This window comes from Lissotriton helveticus, chromosome 2_1 (genome assembly GCF_964261635.1).
Source record: "Lissotriton helveticus chromosome 2_1, aLisHel1.1, whole genome shotgun sequence".
Taxonomy (NCBI): Eukaryota; Metazoa; Chordata; class Amphibia; order Caudata; family Salamandridae; genus Lissotriton; species Lissotriton helveticus.
Genome location: NC_136059.1, coordinates 1,167,259,364 through 1,167,285,783, shown reverse-complemented (window position 1 = coordinate 1,167,285,783; position 26,420 = coordinate 1,167,259,364).

Sequence of the window (26,420 nt, the reverse complement as noted above, 5' to 3'; positions counted from 1 at the left end):
TATGCTCCCACCTGTGCATGGCAAATTTAGATTTTGAATGTTTGTGTTACATAGCCATGTTAAAAGTGATACAAACATGCTGCAAAGGCAATCAAAAAACGCTTTTATGTGTCTTAAGGACATTTTAAGTAATTTTCCCATGTGCAGTGTTTTGAAATTATGATTTGAAAATCGTTTTTGAGGTAAAGGAATGTTGTTAAAATTTATGTGCGCCATATGCCCCCAAATTTCTTTTTCAGGGGTGCAGCAGGGTGTTATTGAGACACCCCTGCAGCTTTGGAAAAATTCCTAATTTGTGATGAGCAAATTGTTAATTGCACCTTCATTTATATGAGCCTCCTAGCCCATGGAAATGAATGGGTAATTTGCAATTAGCAATTTGCTCATCGCAAATTTGGAATGGTAAAGAATCGCTATTTATTCCTTAAAATTCGCTATTTTGGAAATGCAAAATAGTTATATGATACATATGGCGGTTGATGTCTAAGAAGATAAGAAGCTTAGGGATACATTTATGATGACTGGCGCAATGAAGTGGACATCACTTACTTCATTGGTAGAGCTTTACATGTATTATGTCCTCTGTATTCTTCATCAAGCGTAACTTTAATCTGCAATCCTGAGTAGGCCTCACCTTAAACAAACCTCTGGATAGGCCACATCTTATTGTCATCCTGAATTAATCATTTAAAATGCTAGGGACAGATTTATGATAGGTGTATGCCTCTTTTGCGCCACTTAGAAAACACTGTCCATGGGGAAATGACTTAAAATGTCCTTAAGACACATGAATGTGTTTTTTTAAAACGTTTGCAATTTTTTTGGGTCACTTTTAACATGGCTATGTGACTCAAACAGTCAAAATCTAAATTCGCCATGCACAGGTGGGAGCACATTTACAAGGAATGTGCTCCATGGGGAAAGGTCTTATAATGTAATATGGGAAAAATGACATCAGAGACACTGAAATGCCTTATAGAGAAGCATACACCATTATGTCCTTGTCATAAATTTGCAAACCATTACTTTTCCCCCAAAACGATTTTCAAATCATAATTTGAAAACACTGCACATATGGAAATGACTTAAAATGTCCTTAATTCAAAATTTGCTATTCCTTATTTTGCGATTGCACTGAAGGATTTGCAAATTTTACGATTCCTTAAATGCAATGTATCAAACAAAAAATATGTAAAAAATGATATTAAGGATTTGGAAACTACCACCAACTTCTAGTTTGTGGTAATTTGCGAATTCTTTTCAAAAAGCATTTTTTTCTAAAAAACAAAAGGTCCCATATGACGCCCATACATGCCCTTAGGGCATGTATGTGTGCCATATGCCCCCAAATTTCTTTTTCAGGGGTGCAGCAGGGTGTTCTTGAGATACCCCTGCACGCTTGAAAAAATTCCTATTTTGTGATGAGCTAATTGCTAATCGCAAATTGCAACCTTCATTCCTATGAGCCTCCTAGCCCATGGAAATGAATGGGTAATTTGCAATTAGCAATTTGCTCATTGCAAATTAGGAATGGTAAAGAATTGCTATTTATTCCTTAAAATTTGCTATTTAGGAAATGCAAAATAGTTTGATGGTACATATGGTGGTTCATCTGTAACAAGATAAGAAGCTTAGGGATACATTTATGATGACTGGCGCAATAAAGTGGACATTACTTACTTCATTTGTAGGCCTTTACATGTATTATCTCCTCTGTATTCTTCATCAAGCGTAACTTTAATCTGCAATCCTGAGTAGGCCTCAACTTAAACAAACCTTTGGATAGGCCACACCTTATTGTCATCCTGGATTAATCATTTAAAATGCTAGGGACAGATTTATGATAGGTGTATGCCTCTTTTCTGCCACTGTGCGTCACTTTTATGATGCAGCGGCGGTGCTAATTTGCAATTAGCAATTTGCTCATTGCAAATTAGGAATGGTAAAGAATTGCTATTTATTTCTTAAAATTTGCTATTTAGGAAATGCAAAATAGTTTGATGGTACATATGGTGGTTCATCTGTAACAAGATAAGAAGCTTAGGGATACATTTATGATGACTGGCGCAATAAAGTGCACATTACTTACTTCATTGGTAGGCCTTTACATGTATTATCTCCTCTGTATTCTTCATCAAGCGTAACTTTAATCTGCAATCCTGAGTAGGCCTCACCTTAAACAAACCTCTGGATAGGCCACACTTTATCGTCATCCTGGATTAATCATTTAAAATGCTAGGGACAGATTTATGATAGGTATATGCCTCTTTTGTGCCACTGTGCGTCACTTTTATGATGCAGCGGCGGTGCAAAAGATTTGCTATGAGGCGACAACATTACAAATTGAAGCATTTAGGCAGATATGTCATGGTGTAAAAAAAACGTACCACATGAAACCGATGCAGCAGTGATGCAAAAGATGCACCATGTCGCAAGACAGGCCTCACTTGGGGCCATATGTATCAAGCTAATTAGCATTCGCAAAGATCAAAATTCTACGAATTTCGGCCTTTGCGAATGTTAATTAGACAAATGGTATGTATCAAACAAGTTTGATGCAAAATAAGGAGTAGCAAAATTTGCTATTCCTTATTTTGCAATTGCACTGAAGGATTTGCACATTTTTTTGAGACTACTTAAATGCAATGTATCAAACAAAAAATATGTAAAAAATGACATTAAGGATTTGTAAACTATTGTGGTAAATTGGTGGTAATTTGTGAATTCTTTTCAAAAAGCTTTTTTTAAAAAAAACAAAAGGTCCCATATGACGCCAACACATGCCCTTAGGGCATGTATGTGTGCCATATGCCCCCAAATTTCTTTTTGAGGGGTGCAGCAGGGTGTTCTTGAGACACCCCTGCACCCTTGGAAAAATTCCTAATTTGTGATGAGCAAATTGCTAATCGCAAATTAAACCTTCATTCCTATGAGCCTCCTAGCCCATGGAAATGAATGGGTAACTTGCAATTAGCAATTTGCTCATCGCAAATTAGGAATGGTAAAGAATCGCTATTTATTCCTTAAAATTCGCTATTTAGGAAATGCAAAATATTTTGATGATACATATGGCAGTTCATCTCTAACAAGATAAGAAGCTTAGGGATAGATTTATGATGACTGGCGCATCACCAGGGATGTGCCAGTCATCCTGCGCTGCTGTTCCGCCACCCATGGTGTGCTGCATTTACAATGCGGCGCAGCATGGGGCAAAAACGGCACAGATGCGTGACGCATCTGTGCCGTTAAGGTGGCGCATTGCTGGAGTTGTATCGCAAGTGCGATGCAGCTCCAGCAACGCTCAAGGGTGCACCATCTCCACAATGTTGCGTCAAGACCTATGCCTGCTTCAAGCAGGCGCAGGGTTTTGACGCAGGTTTCTCCTATCTGATTGTAAATGCGGCACACCATGGGTGGCAGAGCAGTCGTGCACGTTAACTGGTGCATGCCTGGGGATGTGCCATTTAACATAAATCTGCCCCTTTACATTTAAGTATGTGCAGGGGACACAGAGTCGGTGAGGCTTATCCAAGGTTAAGAAGAGATGAGTCCTGTTCAGTGAAAAATTAGAAATAGGCTTCACCTGCTCAGCATCGCTGGACATGGCTAAATAATAGCTGCAAAATTTTACTCTTGTTAAACAATTTTACTATTATAATCTCTGAGATTTGTCTCTTACTCTGCAACATCTCATTGTTGTTATCTTTCTTTAAAGATAAAGACAACCTCAACATGAGCGACAATCTGCAATCAGTTGATTTTGACCTCATCATTGAACTTGTAATTGAAACATCAGTGGATGTTGATCCCTTGGATGATTTAAATCCTGAGGATGAAGAAGAGCGTGATGAGGATGCAGATTTGTCCGAATTATATGACATAGGATGGGAAGCTGACCTGCTTGAGCCTATGGAAATATAAACATTTATTTTTAAAATTTATAATTAATAAAAAGTAAAAAGGTAAACCGTTTAATTTAAAAATAAAGACACCTTCAAAAGCAGGTTATGTGTAGTGTCTTCAATAAAATATTAAAATATGCTCATAAAATTAGATCAGATTCACATATAAAATAGCATAGGTAACATAAATATAAATGTCATTTCTTTTCTGGTATTTCTGTATTGTAAATTTGCAAGGACTAAAAAATCTTCTATTTAAAATGTCAAGTAGTGTGTTAAGTTTTTGATCACTGTTATTGTTTTACTGTTTGGTAATAATGGTTAATAACATTTTTTATTATATTTTACCACAGATTCAACTGCAGATCATTTCAAGATTTCACCATGCCTACAATAGAAAGACAGAGAAAGGCTGCAAAACGTCAAAGACAGCAGGTGAAAAAAAATAAGCAGCAGTCCTCTAACAAAAAGATTTGTCAAGTCACGAAGAAAGCACCGGGTAAGAGCACAAAACAATTCATAAGAAATATGTGTAGTAAAAAAAATATTACTACAGAAAATGTTTCAGTCCATAAAACGAGAAGGAAATCAAATGGAAAGGAAAGGCCAATGAAAAATGTTACTGCTAGAGCAAGAGATAACTCTGTGCATGATAGTAGAAGGAAACAACAGTTTAGGGAGATTCGTAAACGAATGTTCCGCAACAGGATAATTGGCAATTTGTTAAAAAATATTAAGAAACGTCAACAGAAACTGGTTTTTTATAAGAGAAAAAAAAAAGTTGAGAAAGTTATTGATCAGGCATTTGAAATTAAACGTAAGTTATTTATTTTGATAATCAATAGAATTAGGAAGCTAAACAAGGCAATTTATGATTTCAAAAGAAATAGTAGATGGAAGAGAATAGTTAATCGTAGTAATTTTTGTGAAGTTTTTTCTGGAGAATGGATGCATAGTTCAAGCTGTGAGGCATTTTTTAATGAGGAGAGTTATTTCCAGGATAATGATTTGGTGCATGCAGTTGACACCAGTGGTCGTGCTTATGAAGTGAAAGATGGTTGTCCAGTTGAAAAAGAAAAACTTGTGACAACAGAGGCAGAAGAGGTGTTAGGTAATGAGGTTTTAGGAAGACGTGCTAAGGGTCCTGTGTACACCTGGAAGTGTAGTAGTATTTGCAGTGTGCGACAGGATTCCATCAATTTGCTTTGTGATTTTGTACGGTCATTTAATAAGAAAAGTTTGAAGCAGAAAATAAGGTTGTTGCAAGAATTAGATCCTTGCAGAGTAAGAGAAGTGACAGGTTTGCATGGTCATTCACTGGCTTGTCTTTCCAGGAGAGTATGCCAGAGTGTTTTTCATCATTTCAGGATGCTAGCAGTGCATCATAACAAAGTGAGGAAATTAGTTAGAATGTTGTATTATGCTAAGAGTCCAGCAATTATGCTTAAACAATTATGCGCTGCTCTTTTGCATGGTTCTGAAATAGATGTGAAGAATATATGTGAAGAAATTGAGTTTTGTTACTTTGGAAGTAAAGAGGAGAATGTTGAAATTGAGCAAGAAGAAGAGGGTCATGTGGAAGATAGTGTACAGGTTTCCAGTACAGATCATTTCCAGAGGGAAATTGCGACATTTGAGGTGAAATCAAGTGAGAGGCCTAATTTCACTTGTGTGTGTTGTCGACGCACTTATTATAAGAATCAGACTAAGTTAGTGGATTTATATGCAAAAAGTGAAAGGGAAAATAATAGTGAATGGAAGGATTTTGCAACATACTTGATGGTAGAAAATTGTTTTGATTTGGGATTGGATCAACGTGTGTGTACTTATTGTTGTTGCAAATTAAATCAAAACCAGATGCCTGCTAGAGCAGTTCATAATAATCTGGAATTGGTTGAGATTCCTTCTGAATTGAAGGATTTAAATACTTATGAATCTATTTTGATTCAAAGTATCCATCCCTTTCAGGCTATTGTAAGAATGGAGCCAAAGACAGGGAAATTGCCTCCATCAGATTTACAGAGAGGATTAAAGGGAAGAGTTGTTTATTTGCCTCTAGATTTGAAGAAAAACATTAACACAATTGGAGTAGAAGAAGTGGAAGAGGAACCTCTGGTTATCTTAGGTAATGGGGTTCCGACAAAGAATAAGAAAATATGGCAAGATTTAGTAGATGTTAGGAAAGTTAAAAAGGCAACATTGTATTTGAAAAAAAATAATAAATACTATAAGAATGTATATGTTGCAGAAGAGGAAGTAAGTGAGGAAGAGGATAGCGATTTGTGTGCTGGTCAAATTGAGAAAGTAGAACCCTCTACTAGTGAAGAAATATATGAACATTATAGTGTTCATCCTTTGCATTCCAAGGAAGTCATGGGGAATGCTATTGAGTTGTTTCAAATGAAACAAGCCAAAGGGAGTCCCATTAGTGTTTGGGAGGAAAGTTTGGAAGCTCGGTGTTTCCCACAGCTTTTTCCAACAGGTCAGGGAGGAAGATATGATGAGCGACCTCATCAAATTCCTGCTTCTGAATACCGGACTTTGCGATTGTATGCAGGAGATGCTAGGTTTCGACAATGCATTCCTTATTTGTTTCATCTCCTGTTTGAAAGCGATCTGTCTGGACTGTCATATGCAGTGAACCACATCTTGAAAAGTGGTATACACATGCAAAACATCTCGGCAAGTGTCTTTATGGATAAAGTCAATGTCCAAGACAGTATTTTGGATTCTCACCTAATTAATCTCATGGCGTGTCAGCGTGGTACTAATGAGTACTGGTACTGTCGTCATGGTGATTTAAAATGTATGCTGAGGAACTTAGGTACTCCCACATGGTTCCTCACTCTGAGCTGTGCCGAGTATGGCTGGGAAGACTTACTTGAATTTCTACGAGAGGCAAATGCTAACGTAGATAACATCGAATTCAAGACACCTGGAGAACTGTGCTCTTTGGATCCAGTCAATGTATGTAGGTACTTCAATCATAGATTTGAAGCTATGATGTCTTTCATCATGAATAAGAAGAATCCACCTCTTGGAGAGGTGTTGGATTTCTTCTGGAGAAAGGAGTACCAAGCAAGAGGTGCTCCTCATATACATATGTTGCTGTGGATCAAGGATGCACCTAAATTTGGAACGGATCCAGAAGACTCAGTGATGAGTTTCATCCAACAGTATTCTACGTGTGCTGTTCCAAACGCAAAGGAGAAGAAAAGCCTAAGAGAAAAAGTTCTGCGTTTCCAAAGCCATCGATGTGGAAAGTACTGCCGTCGTAAATTCCGAAACAAGGACAAGTTCTACACTAAATGTCGTTTTGGCTTTCCACGACCGGTGATTTCTAAAGGAAGAGTAAACAGTTTGATGTCTTCGCTGCGACACAATGTCATGAAGAAATCACCTAAAAACACTTACAATTTGAAGAGGAACGAAGAGTCCAAGTACATCAACGACTACAACCCGGTGATTTTGTCCATGTGGAATGCTAACATGGATATACAGTTTGTGGCTGATAACTGTATGGCTGTGGCTCGGTATGTGACGTCTTACATCACCAAAAAAGAGAAGACAGAATTGAAGGATATGTGGGAGGACATTTCCCATGAAAAGAGCCTCAGCAAGAAGTTGTACAGTTTCAGTCTGAAGATGTTGTCGCATCGAGAAATCGGAGCGTACGAATGTTCTGACCGGTTGTCTTCAGCAAGTCTCTATGCCAAGTCCAGGAGTATCGTTTGGGCGAGTCTTGGTCTTGCAGCAACGCGTAATCGAGTTCTCAAACCTGTGCGGGAAATTGAGTATTTGGCGGAAAAGGAGCCAAACAGTACCGACATTTTGAAGACAAACATGTTGGATACATATTATCCAAATCGAAGCAGTCACCTCGAGAATGTTTGTCTGTATGAGGTTCTGCAAAATTACATATTCAAGAGGAACATCAAAGAAGATACTGAGAAAGGAGTGTATACTGTAATAGGAAGTGAGGGATGTCTGGTCAAGCAAAGAAAATGCCACTTGGTAAACCATCGAAAATTGAGTGGCGAATCTCCTGAAAAAAAGGAGTTTTTCTATTTAGCACTTTTGCAACTTTTCAAGCCTTGGCGTGCAGAAGAGGAACTGCTTGGAGATTTCCTCTGTTACGAAGACTCTTTCAATGCCGCCAAGGAGACCATAGAATGTCCTGCTTTTCCCAAATATGTAGAAATGTTGAATGCGGAAATTGAGCAGGAAGCAACGATTGCAGCCGAGATTGCCAGAGACAGTTCTCAGGACAGTCAGAGTTCTGCTTCATTGAGTCAGGATCCACTAGGAGGACCTGTTATCGAAAATGAAGCTGCCACTGCTATGAATGAAGTGGAAAGAGCCATGGCACATGCTCAAGAGGATGCGGTTAACTTAGAAGAGTTGGAAAGACAACTCAACGTTGAGCAGAGGAAAATATATGACGAAGTTACCATGCAAATTGATCATGGATTAAGTCATGATAAGAAAGAGTGCTCATGTACGTCGTTGAAGCCTGTCCGACTGTACGTGAGTGGAGAAGCGGGAACTGGAAAAAGTTTCCTCATTAAAGCAATTTCATGCTATTTGCAGGAAAGGACAGAGTCATCGCTGTCTTGTGTTGTCACTGCTCCAACTGGACTGGCAGCACATAATATTAAAGGGATTACTTTACATCGTTTACTGATGCTGCCAGTGGAGCATGACAACAAATTACAATATCACAAGCTATCTGGAGATGCTTGTTTTGAAGTTTCAAGAATCTTGAGGAAAAAGAAACTTCTTATCATTGACGAAGTAAGCATGGTTTCCAATGTCATGCTTGCCTTTGTGCATTTGAGGATGCAAGAAGTTCTCAAAACAGAGTATGATGTGTTATTTGGTGGCAAACACATCATTGTTTTCGGAGATCTTCTGCAGCTGACACCAGTGAAAGGGCAACCTGTGTTCAAAATGCTCACGCATGAAGATACCAGGAAGTGCCTAGGCAGCATTGGCAACGTCAATATATGGTTAAACTTCAATTATGCTGAACTGCATGAAAATATGCGTCAGGCGAAGGATGAAGTTTACAAGACTATTCTACAAGATGTTAGAATTGGAAAAGTGACCGAGCATGGGAAAGAAGCTTTACATGCACGATTACTGTCAAATTTATATCCAGAACAAGATGTTGTGCCTGAGAATATTTTTCAGAAAATTACTGAGAAGAAATCTGGAATATGTTTGATGCCAACTCTTGCAGAATGTGCCAAATTTAACAACAAAATGTTGCATTTAGAAAAGCAAGAGATTGTGAAACTGGAAGCTATTGATAGAGTAGAGCATATGGGATCAACAATTATTTTGTCTGAGAATCTGAAAACAAAATTGGATTCATTAGAGAAGAGTATATCTAAAACTGCAGGTTTTGAAAAGACTCTGAATGTGTGCTTGAACTGCCGTATAATTTTAAGAAGGAATTTACATGTTGAAAGAGGTCTGGTAAATGGATCAATGGGTAATGTTGTTGATTTTGTGAAATACAGAAATAGAGATGGAATTGAATTTTTAAAAAATAAATTTGATGGCATTGAGGAAGTACAGCTAATTGCTCGTTGTTCTGCTAGATTTTTGCTTGTAAAAGACTTATATGTTCGCCGTAAGCAGTTTCCTGTTTGCTTGGCATATGCGGTGACAATCCATAAATCGCAAGGTTTAAGTGTAGACAGTGCATTGGTGAATATTGGCAGTTCTGTGTTCAAGGAGGGTATGGCATATGTGGCATTGTCACGAGTTAGAACTTTATCGGGATTGTACTTGATTGAGTGTGATGTCACAAACATTTGTGCGGATCTAGATTGTGTTAAGGAATACAATAGGTTAAGAAGAGAGTATGCGCCACATTTGCCTCAGTATCCTTTGTTTGAGAAACGTGTGGTAGGCCGGAAACGAAGGAATGAGAACAATACTGGGGAGGTTGTAGCAAAAAGACAAAAAGTCAATGAACCTAATATTACAAGCAGAAACAAAAAGGATTCTGTTGAAGATGTTGTTGGTTTTCAGTTTGAAAACAGTTCTGGTGTCAACTGCTATGCTAATGTAGTGGTTAATGTTTTGTTTTCTCTAAAAAATGTAAAAGAAGAGATTGTGGTCAATTCTGATCAAAGATTTTGCAGTTTGTTAAATTCTGTGTTAGAGAAATGTAGCACTGATAGAAGAAACATAGAAAGTGTGTCTGAAATTCGAAATCTGTTAGACAGATGTTCAGGCCAAACACAATTCTCTCAAAATATTCAGCAAGATTGTCAGGAGTTTTTAATGTATATGCTTGATGTATTACATGCTGAAGGTGTAGATGTAGATCAGCTGTTTGGGCTTTCTTATCAATGGCAGCATGACTGCGAGAACTGTATGGTATCAAGTACTACTAGTGTAGACTCAGAAAGATTTATATATTTAACATTGCCAGACAGTAAATCAGTCTCCTTTAATAAGCTAGTAAAAGCAGCTGATCACAACATGGAGTGTAGCCAATGTAAATCTGAAATGATGTCCACATTATTTATACGAACATATGGCCAGTATGTCATTTTAATGTTCCAACGATGTAGGCCTGATGGAACAAAATTGACAACTTTAATTAAAAATTTTGTAGCTTCGCAGTTGTCAATATCAGGAAGGACTTTTGTAACTGCAGCAATTATATATCATGACGGCCCTTCAATAACATCAGGACATTACACAGCTTATTTAAAGTCTAGAAATGGCTGGTCATTCTGCAATGATTCTGTTTTAATTTAAAAAAAAAAATTGCCGTATGACCTTAAAAACTCTTACCTGGTGTTTTTAAAACCAAAATTTTAGGGAAATAATCTCGGGATGTGCTCTGTGGAATTTCAAGAAGTTCTAATGGCTCCTACACAATTTGGCCTTGAGGATAAGTGTAGTTCAGAGACATAACTTCTAACCATAGGACTGGACATTATGGTGAAATACGTGCACTTTGAATGAGTTCAGAAAAACTGTTTCTTTTTATAAGCTAATTGAAGCAGCCAATCAAAACATGGAGTAGAGGGAATGTAAGTCTGCAATGCTGTCTACTGTTTTACATTGCTTTGTGATTAAAAGTGATGTAGAGAATTAAATAATTGTAGTAGTCATAGAGGTAGTGTAAGTCTGCTTGTATCAGTGTCATAGGAAATGTAGAACATGACTGAGCAAGAAGGGGAAGATATTACTATTCCAGGATTGTGAAAATGATCTTCAACATTTTAATTCTGAAAGTTGCGGAAATGCCAAATGACGGGATTGGCTTACAAGAAATCCAAGAGTTATAAATGGCTCTGACCAGATTTGGCCTTGTGGAAAATTGTGGTAGAGAGCAAGAAGTCATTTATTGCATGTAACGTGTTTTTAAAAACGATGGAGATTTTCTTTCAGAAAGTGGCGGGCTGAAAGTAATAACAGCACAAAAGAGTGTAAGCTGTTCATAGGACATCCTTGGACGTCATGGAAAGTAAGTTAACTTTAAGGAGTTCTGAATTTTGATTTCTGATGTTGTATGGGTTTTTTAAACACAATCATTTTGATTGTGTTTTTTTTTCCCCGCTGTTACATGATGAATACCTTCAAGTCACTGTTTTTAGTGAATTTTGATACATTCTGAGAACAGCAAAAATAAACCATTTAACATGTATAAATAATTCTGTACTGTTTGCATTTATGATGTATATGTAGAACTGTGTAGGAGGCATGGAGAAGGTGAGGCTTCTGTAAGTGTCAAAGTTGTTGCATGCAGTGCTGCACTTCTGCGTATTCTTTCATATGCTAGACTACATCTGCACAATGAGATACCTAAGCAAAGGAAACACAAGTGATGTGATTGTGAAATGAGCAAAATAAATTGCATGTATTTCAATTACATCACCTGTGTTTCCTATCATTACGAATCACATTGTGCAGATCAAGTTTAGGTCTGTCCAGGGAAACATAGGAGGTTTGGACTTTGTTGAAGAGTGCAGTGGACATGACTCACTTCATTGGTAGACCTTCACATGTATTATGTCCTCTATTCTCTTCAACAACTCGAAATTTCATCTGCAACCCTGAGTAGGCCTCACCTGAAACAAACCTCTGGATAGTAGACATCTTATTGGCATCCTGAAGCAATTATTTAAAATTTTAGTGTCTTGCGACACTTTTCTGAAACAACAGCAATGCAAAAGATGCACCATGTTTTAAGATAGGCCTCACTTCATCTGCATCAAGATACTGTTAGTTTAAAATGTATATCTTTAGGACTGTGTAGGGGGCCTGGAGAAGCAGAAGCTTCTGTAAGTGTCAAAGTTTTTGAAAAACTGTTTGTCCTTCAATCTTTTCCCTTGTCTTTTCTAATTTTTAAATACATGTTTTAATATTTTTCAAATGTTTGTTCTCTCTTTCACAGATTGAAAGTATAAAAACAAAAAGTGAGTAATTTAACGACAATTATAAGGTAAATATTTTGTACTGTTTTCGTTACATTTATATCACATTTAACTACTATTAGTTCCACTGCTTCATTTCTTTAACCCTCAGTTTCCTGCCTTTGCTACTTCCCTCATTCCTTTCTCTATTACCTACTTACTCAACTCCTTCCACTCTTTTTCTCAGTCCCTCTCTTCTCATAGTTCCTCACTCTTGTTCACTCACTGCGTCTCTATTACTCTTAGTGTCTTTGACTGATCAGTCTATCACTACTTGTTCATAATGCTTTCTCTGTGTAGTTGAAGCACACTAAGGGGAATATTATGAACACAGCCAATAAAATTATTGCTCTTTTTATTGGCAGAAAACTGGTGCAAAAGTGGTTTTAGTGGCAGTTTTCTGCCACAAAAGCAGCTTTAGCGACACATTTCTGCCAATAAAAGCTGCAAAACTTTTATTGCCTATGTTGATGATATGGCTCTATGTTAATTACATTTCTTTGCTGTTTCAATTAATCTTTTTCTGGTTTTTTTTGTTTTCTGTTTTCTATTTTTTATCTCTGTTATTCCTCATGTTTTAATCTTATTTTGAACATTCACTCACATTCTCCAAGAAACTCTTCTTTGTTAATGTTATACTCTCTTTTTTTTTCTTTCACTTCGTTATGTATTTTGTTTTTCACAATTATACCCTCTTCTGTCTTTTCTTCGGTAAATAGATCTATTAAACAGTATCTCTTCTTTACTCCCTATAGCTGTCTTTCTTTTAACATCACTCTCTGTTTCCTTTCCTTATACTTACACTTTTTTTTTTTTTTTTTTTTTATTTTGGTTAGCTCCCGGTCGGCGTACCGGGAAGCTAACCCGGAAGCGAACCAAAAGAAATAGAGCTTGCCAGAGTGCTAAACATTCTAGCAATTTTTTTGGAAAGGGAAGGTAGTTCTGAAAAGAACTTTTTTTTTTATATTTTTGTTGTTTTATATTTTATTTTTTATTTTTTGAACATTTTTTGTTTTTTTTTGTATTTTTTGAACGATTTTATATTTTTTTTGGTTTTTTTTTGGGGGGGAAACAACAAAAAACAGGCGTTGAAAATGGCTCAACAGGAGCAAAAAAAAATTACTGGGGGCGGTTAGGGCAATCATGGTGTTCATACGCCAGGTTGAGTGCATTGATGCTCATGTTGCCACAAGCTAATAATGCACGACAGTGCATACATAAGTGAATCATGTGCCCAAAATTTTCTTGAATATTTGGCACAGTTTCCCGTGCCTCTTCTGGTGTTAGAGAAACCGGTATTGTTGGTCTGGCCACAGGAGTTGGTCTTGGATTGTCGTGCATATCCCTTAATTCTGCCCGGCTGTAATTTAGGGGATGTTTCCTCGTCATGTGCCTGTGCATTGTGTGATTTCCAAAGCTATATTTTTTGTCTGTCCCTCTGGACAATTGTTCCTTGCATATCAGGCAGGTGACATACCTTGCGTTGACTTTTTTTTGGCCACGAGGCATTGAAAAAAACTGCCAGATGAAACTGGCTTTCTTTCTGGAAACCCGGGGCAACTCTTCTAAAAATTGTGGTTCTTCTCCCTCCTCATCCATTTCTTCCTCTTCCTCCTCAGTGTTGGTAAGGACCTGGGGAGGTGGTCCTCTCTTCCCATGAGGAGGTGGTGGTGGTGGTGGGGGTGCACCAGCTGAAGCAACCAATGAAGCCATTTTCACACAAGTAAAATAGGTCTTCCAACAAGCAAAATAGGTCTTCCTCTCACAATGATGAAAGTCAGAGTGAGGAAAGAAGGAGGGGTTTTCATCATTTGGGAAAAACAATACTTCTCAACCAATGAAAAGTGTTATTTTTAGGTCACCTGACCTAGCCTTCCATCATTATGAAACTAAAAGTGAAATGAACCAATGAAAAGTTTTATTAACAAGTCACATGACCTCTCACGCTCATGTTACGCGCTGCGGAACGCTCCCCGGTTAGCTTCCGGGTCGCTCCGCTTCGCGCCTCGGTCCGCGCCCCGGGACACTTCCGGGTGCGCTAACGCGATACGTCACAAGACGCATTTCGCGGCAACGCGATACGTCGCGCTTTCGCGCCGTGGATCGCTTCCGGGGAGCTGCGTTTCGCGCCTCGGTCCGCGCCCCGGGGCACTTCCGGGTGCGCTAACGCAGTACGTCATAAGACGCATTACGCGGCAACGCGATACCGTCACTATGTTGATTTCTTACCGGTTCGCGGACTGGGTCGCGGAATCAAATTGAGCTAACGGGAAGCTTCCCGGTTCGCGGACCGGGAGCGAAACAAAAAAAATATTTAAAAAAAATTATTAATAAACATATAAAATATATTTTTGGATTTAAAGAAGAAGAATACATTTTACAGCTATATATATTAGCTTTTAAAAAACCAATGAAATTCACTGAAAAAAACATAGGTTATAGACCATATATAGTTAGGAATTAGCATTTACAAAACCTTGAAAATTCACTGAAAAAACCATAGGTTATACACCATATATAGTTAGGAATTAGCATTTAAAAAACCTTATTTTACTCACACAAAACCAATGAAATTCCATATATAGTTAGTTGTACTAACTATATATCACGCACCCGCAATCCACTGCTGATCATGTCACATATTACATCATTCATGACATGGTCAGTGACATCACTGATGACATCACTGATGACATCTCAAATGACATCACTGATGACATCACTGATGACATCTCAAATGACATCACTGATGACATCACTGATGACATCTCATTTGACATTACTGATCACATCACTGATGACATCATTCATGTGATAATACGATGAACCTCTTCAGACTCTAATATAACCTTAGATACACTCAGTGTAAACACAGACTCACAGATTGTCACTCATCCATGAAGTTACACACACACCTAGTCAGTCATGCAAACAATCAATCACACCTCCATTTCCTTAACTATACAGTTAAACACACCTTACTTATTCAAACATATACTAAAACATATTTACTCACTTATACAATCCTGGATACAAGTTCACAATGATCCATACAGCCACTCACACATTCACTGGCTCTTATGCACAGTTATTTATATATGTCAACTCTCACATGTACTGTATTTTACATATGTACTTACTTTGACATGTAGCACTGAGATATCTATTCACTCACCAATACAGTCATGCACACAGTCAACCGCCCATACAGCTGTTTCCACATGCACTTTTGAACCCATACATCTATGCAGAGAGTCATACACCTCCCAGCCACCCATACACACTCTCAGTCTCCCATACAAATACTTGGGCAACCAATCAATAACCCATATAGTTAATCATATAGCTACTGATCAACACATGCAGCAGTTTACATAACAACAGACATAATGATGCACAAATTAAGACAGTTTAGTCACTAACCCATGCACTCAGTGAGACACATTTAATCACTCACTCATACAGTCAGTCATGCACCTACTAAATCCTTTGTTCAGACACTTCTACATCCACTCATTCTTCAATATGTAAGACATATTTTAACTTTACAGAAACATACAGTCACTGGATGTTGTCATCAGTGATGTCATCAGTGATGTCATTTGAGATGTCATCAGTGATGTCATCAGTGATGTCATTTGAGATGTCATCAGTGATGTCATCAGTGATGTCACTGACCATGTCATGAATGATGTAATATGTGACATGATCAGCAGTGGATTGCGGGTGCGCGATATATAGTTAGTGCAACTAACTATATATGGAATTTCATTGGTTTTGTGTGAGTAAAATAAGGTTTTTTAAATGCTAATTCCTAACTATATATGGTCTATAACCTATGTTTTTTTCAGTGAATATATATATATATATATATATTCACTGAAAAAAACATAGGTTATAGACCATATATAGTTAGGAATTAGCATTTAAAAAACCTTATTTTACTCACACAAAACCATTGAAATTCCATATATAGTTAGTTGCACTAACTATATATCGCGCACCCGCAATCCACTGCTGATGATGTCACATATTACATCATTCATGACATGGTCAGTGACATCACTGATGACATCACTGATGACATCTCAAATGACACCACTGATGACATCACTGATGACATCATCCAGTGACTGTGTGTTTCTGTAAAGTTTAAATATGTTTTACATATTGAAGAATGAGTAGATGTATAACTGTCTGGACGAAGGATTTAGTAGGTGCATGACTGAATGTATGAGTGAGTGATTAAATGTGTCTCACTGAGTGCATGGGTTAGTGACTAAACTGTCTTAATTTGTGCATCATTATGTCTGTTGTTCTGTAAACTGCTGCATGTGTTGATCAGTAGCTATATGATTAACTATATGGGTTATTGATTGATTGTCCAAGTATTTGTATGGGAGACTGAGTGTGTGTGTGGCTGGCTGGGAGGTGTGTGACTCTGTGCAGATCAATGTGTACTTGTATCAATGATTGTATAAGAAAGTAAGTATGTGTTAGTATATGTTTGAAAATGTAAGGTGCTCTATGTTTAACTGTATAGACAAGAAAATGGAAGTGTGATTGATTCTTTACAGGACTGACTAGGTGTGTGAGTAACTCCATGGATGAGTGGCAGAGTGTGAGTGTCTGTATAGGTGTATGAGTGCATATGATAGTGTTGTAAAGATGAGTGATTGTATGTATGAATGATTGTATGGGTGAATGAGTGAATGTGTGTGTAGACGTAGGAATCAGTGAGTACGTATGTAGTAACTAGTATTGGTGTGTCAATGGTTTCAAAAATTATACTCTGTATTTAACACTGGGTGAAACAGAGGTTATATTAAAATGTGAGGAGATGCATTGTATTGTCACATGAATGATATCATCAGTGATGTGGTCATTGATGTCAAATGAGATGTCATCAGTGATGTCATCAGTGATGTCATTTGAGATGTCATCAGTGATGTCATCAGTGATGTCATTTGAGATGTCATCAGTGATGTCATCAGTGATGTCACTGACCATGTCATGAATGATGTAATATGTGACATCATCAGCAGTGGATTGCGGGTGCGCGATATATAGTTAGTGCAACTAACTATATATGGAATTTCAATGGTTTTGTGTGAGTAAAATAAGGTTTTTTAAATGCTAATTCCTAACTATATATGGTCTATAACCTATGGTTTTTTCAGTGAATTTTCAAGGTTTTGTAAATGCTAATTCCTAACTATATATGGTCTATAACCTATGGTTTTTTCAGTGAAATCCAATGGTTTTTTAATAGCAAATATCATAAGCTGTCGAATGTCAAGTACGTGGTAAGTGAAAACATTTTCGTGTTTATGCACACTGATCTGCTTTGAATGGTGCCCCCCCCCTCATTTCTATTAGGAGTACTCTCTCTTTGCACATAGTGAAGGGTAGTTAACGCAGGCCTTTGCCCCCATTGTAATACGTCGTGCCTGCTTCTCTCTCCATTTGATTGATTGTTATCCAAGTATTTACTGTTTTAGAATTGGTTCTCTTTGGTTCATTCTCTATTTACAAACAAACACAGAGTCGCAATACTCTGTTTAGTCTTTGCAGATAACGAAAAATCGTGTAAAAAAAAAAAGAAAAGGAATCGAGCAAAATCAGTAGGCCACTAATGGGATCTCTTTTTGACCTCGCTAAAATAGAAACATTAGGAACAACCCCTCATGACAAATACAAAACTAGTGAAATGAACTGAACTCCACACAATGATGGCTGCAAAACAGCTCGGCTCCGCCACCCACCCCGCCCAAAATAACGATAAAGAGCGGCTGCCATGATTGGTTGCGGAATGGCCACGACGGAGCTACGAAATGGTGCTGCTCTCATGCTAACCCCAGCTTCAGTCTGAAACATCCAGAAACACTGTAGACTACCAATTCGATCAGTTCCGGTAGCGCCCCAATGTAACCCGGTAGAGAAGAACTAGCCCTCCCCTCTTTGACTAATGGTTCTTGTTGCCTGTCCCTTCTGTTGTCATTTAACAGAACTATTTAGCCTGCTGAAAGGGGTTGTGTTCCGACCGCTGGTTGGTGGAGACATTTTGACTATATTCTGGACCTGCGTTGTCGCGTAATGCGTCATATGACGCGCCGCGTTAGCGCATCCGAAAGTCATCCGGGGCGCGACGCGCAGCGCGTAACGTAAGCATAACAGGTCATGTGACTTGTTAATAAAATTTTCATTGGTTCATTTTACTTTTCTTATTCTAATGATGAAAGGCTTGGTCATATGACCTAAAAATTACGCTTTTTATTACTTCCGAACATTATTTTTTCTTAAATATATGTTATAATGTTCCAGGCTAATGTACTTTCCCGGAAAATTTACAACTGTCCTGCAAGTAAAATATATAATTTTTTCGAGAAAAAGAGCGTTTCTTCGTCCCATGACGGAGCCGTTGAGCAAAAGAGGGTCGACCTGCTGTCTTAGTCGCCGATACGCCTGAATATGAGATTCTTATCGATCACTTTATGTTGCAGGAATAGAAAACACAACAGCCCTTGACCATTTATCTTTACTGCGTTCCTTCGTATTATACCTTTTACCCTTCATGTAATTGGTCTGCTTTATTTCACTTGCCTTTTACTGATTCTAAAACAGTGACTATTATTAAAAACTTTACCAATGTATATACTACTACCATGTTTTCTTTTAAAAACCTTTATTGTGAAAATTTCATTATACAAATACGGGCCTATAACCACGTGCGCCGGCCACGGAGCAAACTGTAATCGTATATGATGAGTAGACATTTACACTGTAGAGGAACGTAACGGGCGGGCCATTAGGTTGCAAGAACTAAGGTGTCTAACAGTTACGGAATCGGTGGACGTACATTTTATAATTAAAATACGACAGGGCCAGTTACAATAAAATTATCTAGATATACATTTGCGGGCAAGTACCATGGGTGACGTTAATTCGAACTTTCAATAGTACAGTAATCAATAACACATCAGAACTTAATATCAATAGGGATGTCGAAATATTCAATCAATTCTCGTCCCCGCCCGCCATGTGCTTCAAAACTGCATACGTATCTCGTGATTTCAAGGTTCTGCAACCAGTACACAACAAGGAGTTACGAGTCCCATTTATTCCGGCGCCATTTTGGGCGAGGACGGGCAGGTCCAGGATATATTCAAAATGTCTCTACCAACCATCGACTATGATGATGTTCATATGCTGTATTTATTAGAGTAACACTCATCTGTCCACATGAAATTAATTTGCCACAATCTAAACATGTCATTTTAATATTTCCAAAGTTCTTCTAAATATTTGGGACCGTTTCCCTTGCCTCTGATGCTGTCAGTGCCACTTCTTTGATGAATGTACTAGCAGGTCAGGGGTTCTCCTCCAAATCTCTCTTTTATGCAGCACTATAATTAATTGGTGCCACCTCTCCATATGACGATGCATGGTATAGTTACCATAACTATATTTTTTTTCGGTTCCTCTGGAGAGTTCATCGTGGCAGATGAAGCGTGTAACGTACCGGGCATTTACCTTTTTTTGCATGTACAGGAAAGGAAAAAAAAAATCGAGCGTCCGAGTTCTAAGGTGTCCCAGGGCCATTTTAGTGGACCAGGCCCAAATCCAAAGAACAGGCCGCCATTTTGAGAGTCCTGTTGCAGCCGCCTGTCGCTGTAGCATCAAGAGCAGCCGAAACTCAGCTGAATGGCAACTGAAACGGTAATGGGGCGCCCCACTACAGCAGACGAGCCTCCACCTAGGAAGGCCCGTTCACGCCGCCTCCCCCCCCCCCTTCGGGCACCCCACGCCGTTATTCGGAGCAGTATTGTAGGATGGCCACACCAGTGCGGCAACTTGCTAGACATCACCTCGGTGGTAACCGAATCTCAGCGCCTTGTGGTGTCTCCTCTTCAGAAAATATTCTTGCGCTACCTTTGCCCCATTCACACATCGGTCCGCTACTGACGCCATCTCACAGGCTAATGGGGCGCCCCACGCCGAGTTTCAGCATTGTAGGATGACCAGACCAGTACAGCAACTTCCTAGACATCACCTCGGTGCCATCCGGATCTCGGCGCCCCACTGCAGATGAAGTGCCTCTCAACTATGAAACCACCACAGTGACATCCGGATCTTGGCGCCTTGTGCTGGTTCCGGCCTATTCACACATCGGTCCGCTACTGACGCCATCTCACAGGCTAATGGGGCGCCCCACGCCAAGTTTCAGCATTGTAGGATGACCACACCAGTACAGCAACTTGCTAGACATCACCTCGGTGCCATCCGGATCTTGGCATCTCAACGCCTAGTGGTATCTTCCATACAGAAAATATTGTTGCGCTGCCTTTGGCCCCATTCGCACATCGGTCTGCAACTGACACAATCTCACAGGCCAACAGGGCGCCCCACGCCGACTTTTACCATTGTAGGATGGCCACACCAGTACAGCAACTTGCTAGACATCACCTCGGTGCCATCCGGATCTTGGCATCTCAGCGCCTTGTGGTGTCAGTCAGAAAATATTGTTGCGCTGCCTTTGGCCCCATTCGCACATCGGTCCGCTACTGACACCATCTCACAGGCCAACAGGGCGCCCCACGCCGACTTTTACCATTGTAGGATGGCCACACCAGTGCCACAACTTGCTAGACACCACCTCGGTGCCATCCGGATCTTGGCATCTCAGCGCCTTGTGGTGTCTTCTATTCCGAAAATATTGTTGCGCTGCCTTTGGCCCCATTCGCACATCGGTCCGCTACTGACGCCATCTCACAGGCCAACGGGGCGCCCCACGCCGACTTTTACCATTGTAGGATTGCCACACCAGTGCGGCAACTTACTAGACACCACCTCGGTGCCATCCGGATCTTGGCATCTCAGCGCCTTGTGGTGTCTTCTATTCAGGAAATATTGTTGCGCTGCCTACGGCCTATTCGCACATCGGTCCGCTACTGACGCCGCCTCACGTGCCAACGTATTTTCTCCGCATTTTATACCCTATGCCGCATAACAGGTCATGTGACTTGTTTATAAAACTTTTCATTGGTTCATTTTACTTTTGGTTTCCTAATGATGGAAGGCTTGATCATATGACCTAAAAACAACACTTTTCATTGGATGAAAACTTTTTTTTTTTTTCCCAAACGATGAAAGCCCCACCTTGTTTCTGGATGTTTCAGACTGAAGCTGGCGTCAGCATGAGAGCACCACCATCTCGTAGCTCCGTCGTGGTCATTCCGCGAGCAATCATGGCAGCCGCTCCCCACCAGAAGCCTACAGGAGTCGGGGGCCCCCAAAACTTTTGATGAATCCTCAAGGCGGAGGGGACGCTTTCGAGAATGGGGTCCAAGACCTAGCAGACAAGCGTCCGATTTCCAAGGTGTCCCAGGGCCATTTCAGTGGACCAGGCCCAAAAAGGAAACAGCCTGCCGCCATTTTGAGAGTCCTGTGACAGCCGCTGAGTGGGTGCAACTCAGCTGAATTGCGGCTTTTGACACAGTGGACCAAAAGCGGACGGAATGGCAACTGAAACGGTAAAGGGGCGCCCCACTACAACAGATGAGACTCCACCTGGAGAGGCCCGTTCACGCCGCCTCCCCCGGGGCGCCCCACGCCGTTATTCGGAGCAGCATTGTAGGATACCAAAACCAGTGCGGCAACTTACTGGACATCACCTTGGTGCCATCGTTCTGCTGCCTTGGAACTATTCGCACAACAGTTTGCTACTGATGACCCACCCCCCGCGACGCCCCACGCCAGAAATCTGGACGTTGTGCTGCGTTGGGACTATTCGCACAGCCGACCGCTACTTCGTTGTTTTTCCCTAAAAATGTTTATATGTTATTACTGTTTTTGTTTTCTTGTATATATTTATAAGTTATTAAAGTTTTATAATCTTAATACTTTGTTGGAGTGCTATATATTTTTAATGTGACACATAATTGTAAAAACTTTGATGTACAAAGAGTCATCCCTGGAATCTTCCGCTTCAGGCTCGGTCCCCTCCCCAATCACAATACAGGATGGTTTTCAGATAATAGTAACGCGTCTGCTGTGACGGATCTCATCGAGTGTGGGCCTTGATCTACTATAACTCCTTTGAAGAGGGGTGATTCTTTACAGCTGGGGCCATAAACTACATCTGCAGGGCTAGCTGATACCCTAGGACCGGCCTGGACAATCGGGCACAGAGGAAAAGGAGTGTCAGAGGGTGCGGTAGTGAATAGGGCGAAAGGGAGGTGTCGGGCGGGCACAGGGTGTGATTCTCAGGGAAGAGCAGCGCAGATGGGGGGTGGTTTATTACCCATGCATAAGACAGAGAGCGGGGGTGACCACTGCCTGGGGGAGATGCTTGCGAGGGTGGGGAGCCATGCTAAGGATCGACAGCGTGCACAGAGTGGGTCTGGTCAAGGCATCTAAAATGACTGCCGTGCACGACAAAAGTGTGGCATTTGAAAAAAGGCAAGATGGCTCAGACAATGTTTTTCAACACTTCCTGATTTCCTTCGAATCGAACGTTAACAGACGTTGGGGCATATTACCAAAGTTAAGCGATATTTATCCCTAACGATGCTTAGCAACGATTTTTTTACCGCTAAGCATCGTCAGAAATTATCGCAGATAAACCTTGCTATTATCAAGGTTTATCGCAAATACGATAAAAAACGACCGCAATGCATTAATATCGCTGAAAACTCAGCGATATTCATGCATTACCGAGCTAATGCTCTTAGCCATGTTATCCACCTCCCATTGGATAACATGCCTAAGAACTGCTCAGGGCAGGTGCTAGCTTTTGGAGATATTCGCGCTTATCGCGAATATTTCCAAAAGTTGATAATAGGAGATAGCGATGTTAGCGACTGTTTCCAGTCGCTAACATCTTGGCATGCCCACTTTGCATGTCATTAGTGATAAATATCACTCACATGCAAAGTGGGGCCCAAGATGGTCGCTATCTCCTACTAGCCGTCGCTAACTGGTGTTAGCAACAGCTAGGTAATACAGATATAATTTTATCTCCGCGAAGCGGAGCGCTGTTACAGATATATATCTTGTTTTTGAACGTTAATTTCTCAAAATCCACTGAAGCACATATATTGAGACCTAGCAAAGGCACATCGAGCTACCAGTCCCTACAATTTTGCCAAGTTTCGTGCAAATCCATTCAGCCGTTCGATTATTATTATGATTTTTTTTTTTGCCCCGCGGGGCCCTTTTAAAACCTCCACATCAAACCTAAGAGGTCAAGGAGGATCTACTATGCCCCCTTATGGTCATTTGCCCCTTCGCTTTGGCCTCCTCTTGTCTCTCGATCCTACCGAGAGACAAGATGGCGGCCGCTACGGACTGTTTGCAATGTTTACAGACGCCGGAGAACCAATCAGCTTCGCAAACCTCCGTTACGCGAAGCGGAGCGCTGTTACAGATATATATCTTTTTTTGAACGTTAATTTCTCAAAATCCACTGGAGCACATATATTGAGACCTAGCAAAGGCACATCGGGCTACCAGTCCCTAATATTTTACCAAGTTTCGTGCAAATCCATTCAGCCGTTCGATTATTATTATTATTATTTTTTTTTGTCCCGCGGGGCCCTTTTAAAACCTCCACATCAAACCTAGGGGGTCAGCGAGGATCTACTATGCCCCCTTATGGTCATTTGCCCCTTCGCTTTGGCCTCCTCTTGTCTCTCGATCCTACCGAGAGACAAGATGGCGGCCGCTACGGACTGTTTGGAATGTTCACAGACGCCGGAGAACCAATCAGCTTCGCTTCACAAAGCTCCGTACCGCGAAAAGTCCGCGAACCGGAGCGCTGCCCGGTCCGCTGTTACAGATATATATCTTTTTTTGAACGTTAATTTCTCAAAATCCACTGGAGCACATATATTGAGACCTAGCAAAGGCACATCGGGCTACCAGTCCCTACAATTTTGCCAAGTTTCGTGCAAATCCATTCAGCCGTTCGGGCTAAAAGTGAGGCCAACCGCCCTATGGAAAACTCAATGTTAAAAACACGTTTTGGGACCCCCCTTTTTTCTCGGCCCCCCCTTGATGAACCCCCCCAAATTTTCAAGGGCTGCTCAAAAACAAAATGTGCCATTTTCCTGAAAATTTCATCCAATTCCGTCCACAAACGCCAAAGTTATTAGACATAGAATTTTCAAAAATCCCATAGAGAAAAAATCCTAACTATATATACCTACTGGCGACCGCCAGTAGGTAATATATGTATGTATGTATATATATATATATATATATATATACTGAAAAAAACATAGGTTTCACACGTGTTATAGTTAAAAATTTGTATTTAAAAAACCTTAGAAATTCACTGAAAAAACTGTAGGTTTCACACATGTTATAGTTAGCTGGACATTTCAGTCATACAAAACCATTGAAATTCCCCCGTTATAGTTAGTTTAGTTAACTATAACTCGCGCGCCCGCAATGCACTGCTGATGACGTCACATACTACATCACTCATGACATGGTCAGTGACATTACTCATGACATCACTGATGACATCTCAAATTACATCACTGATGACATCATCCTTGTGAAAGAGTGGCAGACCTCCTCTCACCCTAATATAACCTTTGATACACACATTCAAAAATAGAAAATACGGGGGAGGAGCTTGGCGGGCATCCGTGATGGCCGCTTGAGCACAGCGCTCTCCGGACCCTCGCCGCTCCCGGCGATTTATCCTGACTAGATCCTGATTTCTTGTAAGAATTCAAGTAGAGGACGTTTGGCTGATTACCCTGGCACTTTTCGGAATTTGCTTTGGATCTCGTACTCCTGAGCTACGGTGGTCTGAACTTTTGGGCTCCGCCCTTGAGGTGCGCCCGGGACGGGGTGCAGATCTGTGGCCGTCCTGGAATTGAACAACAACGGCAGGAGATCTGGCCTTGTGAGACCCCCTTCCTGAGTTTCGGTTTCGATTCTGTCTCGACCTGTGCCACGAGTGTGCGTATCGCGCTTGGCTGAGACTTGGAGACAGTTCGGACACGGGGCTTTCCTCTTGTCTATTTGCTGGTTTGGTGGCCTCCTCCCGAGTTGAGCCCTTCTTTTGGGTGTACTTTTGATCCTGAGTTTTGGGTGTTTGGCCCGTCGACCCTGGTGGCTTGTCCCGTGACGCATCTTCAAAATGGCGGGCAGAGGGGACAGAGAAACGCGCAAGACGAAAACACCTCTGCGCGGAGCGCCGGTTCAGACGAACGTCATGGACCGTTATACTCAATCTAAGGGGTCCCCCGGAGCTGCCCTACCTGGCCACAGTACGGCGTCTGAACGGATTTTGGAAGAGTCGGCGGAGCCTTCCCTACAGGATATCATGGGCGCCATCTCGGGAGTGAGGGAATCCACCGGCCTTCAGTATGAGGCCTTGGCCCACAAACTTGACACCGTGGCCATCGAGGTGAACCTGATTCGTGCTGATCTCGGCAAGACGAATGAGAGGGTGCAGTCATTGGATATTAAATCGTCTAGCCTCACGAAGGACGTCTCGGAGCTCCAGACGGAGGTTGGGAATCTTCGTCGGGTGAACGACTTCATGACCCGACGCCTGGAGGATTTTGAAAACAGGGCACGTCGCTGCAATGTTCGCCTGGTTGGTGTACCGGAAAACCCTGAACCCCACTCTGTTGATCTCCTGGTTGAGGGTCTGATTTTAAACCATCTTGCCCCCTCCGGGCTTACCAAATTTTTCACGGTTGAACGTGCACATCGTGTCCCGGGGGGCAAAGTTAAACCGGGTGCTCCGCCAAGGCCTATTGTGGCTAAACTGTTTCATTATAGGGATCGGGACGCTATCCTGCAGGCCTCACGGGTGAAGGGCCCGGTGGCCTTCGAGAATGCCACAGTGAACTTCTACCCGGACTTCTCCCAACAGGTTCAAAGACAACGGATGGAGTTTCGTGGTGCTAAGAAACGTCTTCGAGATCGGGGTCTACGCTATGCTATGCTTTTCCCCACCAGACTTCGTGTCGAGTATAATGAGCGTACTCTGTTCTTTGATAGACCGGATGCTGTTAATGACTGGCTGGACTCCTTGCCTGACCGTCCT